This window comes from Heterocephalus glaber, unplaced genomic scaffold, assembly GCF_053883595.1.
Source record: "Heterocephalus glaber isolate CG9 unplaced genomic scaffold, H.glaber_assembly_v1.0 deba00001547, whole genome shotgun sequence".
Lineage (NCBI taxonomy): Eukaryota > Metazoa > Chordata > Mammalia > Rodentia > Bathyergidae > Heterocephalus > Heterocephalus glaber.
The window spans coordinates 5,889,169-5,892,810 of record NW_028258340.1 but is presented as its reverse complement, the minus strand read 5'-3'; the positions used below and the strand labels follow the sequence as shown (position 1 = coordinate 5,892,810).

Below are 3,642 nucleotides of genomic sequence, written 5' to 3'. Positions count from 1 at the left end.
AAAAGGGCTCAGGTACTGCTTGGCATCATCCATGTGGTGCTGCTTGGCATCATCCACAGTGCAAGAATTGTGAAGTCAGGAAAGCTTCCACCCAGATTTCAGAAGAAGTGCTAGGAACCCAGGCAGTGTCCCCAGAGAGGGTAGTTCATAAAGCTGTGAGGGATGAAGCTGAAAGTGTAGTGGAAACCCCAGGACATTGCAAAAGCCAGGAACTTGGAACATCTGAGGAAAGCCACATGGAGTAAGCAAACCTAGCCCATGAGAGAGGCCACAACCACCAGCAGTGTCATAGGTGTGGAGCCACCCGAGCCCTTTAGAGTTCACATCTCAACACACATTGCTTTGGGTGCTGGACATGGAACTATGAGATTTAATATTTGCCCTGCTGGGTGTCAGTCTTGTTTAGGTCCCCCCCACCCTGCTTTTTTTTTTCCATTCCCCTATTTCTTTTTTTTTTCCTACTAGGAAATACTTTAATTGTTTTTCTTAAAAAAAACAAATCTCCAAACACTTAAAACAGTTCACAACATTCCAACAACAAAGTACTTGTTAGAGGGCTTGTCAGGTATTGGGGATTATAGAGTATTAGGAAGAAATGCAGGTATCTTGCTTCATTATAGATGGGTAGTGTAAGTCATAAATAGGAGACCTCTGGCTCCTAAGCCAGTATCGGAGTCCAGTGGAATGACATGTCTTTCTGTAGTTTGTTCTTCTTGCTGTCTCCCATACCCCACAGATGGCACCACATAAAGCCCAGTGGCAGCCAGCTGAGGCTCCAGTATTTCCCTTGAGGAGAAAAGGGAGTACAGGAAAGGTCTCCATGCTCTGAGTCTCCATGCTCTCTTCCTCCTCTTCCTGAGGTGGTTCTTCTGTATTCTTCTCCTCTTCCTCCCCTTTCTTCTTCTCATGTGGCTTCTCATAATCCTTTTCTGAAAGTGTCACTATCACTGCATTCCAGGTAGATATTTCAGGAGCAAGATAGCTGGCATCACCCTCCTGGCCAAGGATCATCCTAAAGCCACCATGTGAGAGGATTTGAACCAGAGTCTGAGCTGTGTAACACACCATGTCCTGCTGCACCAGGGTCATGACTGTATATACTGTGAAGTTGCCACTCTCACAGGAGTCAGTGATACCCACTGAACCTGGCAGGAACAGACCTGGAGCTAGAATCTGCAAGCAATGCCTGTGTGCCACATTTAGGGCCAAAGGCTGTCTGGTGGGGTTATTCATCACACCATAGTGCCCAAGTAGGTCAAGGATCCAGGGTGTGAAGGGCTCAAAACCAGGAAAATGAATCCTCAGGTCCTTCAGCAGTCTGATGAGAACTTTAACTGTGGACTGAGAAGCATTTTCCTCAAACCAGTGGGCATGTCGATTGGCTGCTAAGGCACTTTGCAACACCTCGATATCCAAATGGAGTTCTGGGTCGGGTTTTCAAAGATCGGGTGGCACTGGTGTAATGAGAATTTTCACTGCAGCATCAGAAGAACTGATTTCAAAACCAGTTTCATTAGTCAGCATGGACAAAACTTCAGAAGAAGCCTGTGCTCTTAGGCTTTTCACAACTTTGTTCCCCAGGGCAGCCACGAATTTCAATGTTGGGGGAATCTTTAGTATGACCACCAGGTCAGCCACATTGTGTCCTGTAGTCATCGTTCCCTTTTTATATACTACCTGTCAGACTTCTTTGCTTTGCACTTCAAATGTCCCTGGAGCCACAATCAAATTGTCAATCACATTGTTTATTTTTGTCATCAGAGAAAGGATAGAGGCCTGTTCAGCAGAATTGGGAGCTAGATCCTGATTCCTCTTCAGCAAGGCTTCACTGAAGGAAGTTTCATCAGGTGCTGGCTTGACCCTGGGAGAGATCATTTCACACAAATAGAAGTGGAACGGAATGTGTGGCACAAAGGGCCTGAACTCTCCTCTGCAGCCTCCTTGGGAGCCGAAGCACCCCCGTGACCTCAACCCCTATCCCCCCTCATGGCGCCCTTAATCCCGAACAATGGAGGCCACACCAACTGACTCTTCCCCCAGAGGAGCAGGCAACTGAAGTGCTGTTCCCCTATTTCTACTATTTGAAATGGGAGTGTTAATCCTGTATCTTGTATGTTGGAAATGTTGGACTTTCTTCTCATTTTCATAGGGGCTCAAAGCTAAGAGTTTGCCTTAAATCTCAGAGGAGACTTTGTGTTGGGAGCAATTCTACATAATTTTGGGAAAAATCATTTGATTAGGCCTAGTTCTCCTGCCTACAGGTCAGTTATGGCATTTGGAGTCATAACTCCATTTTGGCTTCCAGTCACAGCTAAGACCTCAATGGTCCAGTGATGCTGTGATGCTCCAGGACAAGATTATACCAGCTGAAGACATCCTGGGAGGAACAAAATCTTCACCTTCATAGTTCCTCATTGATCTAGGATTTCCGCCTCCCCCTGAGTCATCTGTTACATTTGTTTCTCTCCATGTACTGAACTTTCTGCCCGGAGTCATTTGTTACATTTGTTTCTCCCAGTGTATTGAATAAAGGTGCAGCAAGCTCAGGGGCTTTTGTCTTTGCTGCCCAGAGCAGCACTGATCAGGCCCAAAGCTCAGCTTCTTCTCAAAGTCTCATCTTTTCTACCTTTCCTGTATAATAAGTTAATTTGCCTTGTGCTTCCGTGGCTCGCAGGAGACCAGGACTTACTGCAGAGGTTCTAGTAACGTCCCCTTTCCCTATTCCCTACAACTTTGGACTTAGTCTTTTCAGCAATGTTCAAACTATTAGCATTCTGCCAACTCTTAGAGATGGACTAAATGCACTTTGCATAAAGGGATGTGCATATGTCTTTGGGTGGTCAGGGGTAGAATGTTATGGTACTTCAAAGTCCCATGCACTCATAGTTGGGGCTTTTTGGAGGTGACTGGATCATGGGTGTGTGACACTCATCACTAGATTAGTCCACTGATAAGTTTATTGCTGGGTGCAATGTTGGGAAGTAAAGCCTGGTGAGAAGAGGTGGGTCACTGTGGGTGTGGCCTGGAAAGGTATATATCCCCTCTACACCCTTGATCTCTCTGTAGTTCCTGCCTGCCATATCATGAACTGTTTCTCCTCTGTCATGCCACTCTGCCTCAGAGCTAGCCTACTATGGACTGAAACCTCTACAAACTGTGAGCCAGAATAAATCTTTCCTCCTTTAATTTTGTGAGTATGGGCTACTTTGTCTCAGCAAGTGCTCTACCTCTGCATGAAATCCATTTTGTCAAATATTTTAATGCATCAATTAAGTTGCCTTTTATTGATAAGCTTGTTAATATAGTGAATTGCAATGATTTGTTTTCAAATAAACCAACTTTGCATTTTTGAGATATACTTCAGTTTGTCAAAATATTTTAACATTTTTATTTAATGTTGACTTGTTTGCTAAAATTTTACTACTACAAATTTTATATCTACATTCGTGAAGTGCATTGATCTGTTGTTTTTTGTTAATTTATTTACTCTCATTTTTCCCTGAAATGTTCTTGCTGGACTTAGTGTTATGGTAATGCTGGAATCATATAATGAATTGGAAATTAAGTCTGCCTCTTAAATATTCTGAAAGAGTTGGGTATGATTGGCTTAATTCCCTCATTAAATAATTGATAGTACTCAAG

General features: G+C 43.9%; 1 pseudogene; it reads right to left on the bottom strand.

Moving 5' to 3' along the window:
* Positions 1–585: 585 nt before the first annotated feature.
* LOC101705535 (interleukin enhancer-binding factor 2 pseudogene) lies at positions 586–1,989 on the bottom strand (annotated as a pseudogene).
* Positions 1,990–3,642: the final 1,653 nt, after the last annotated feature.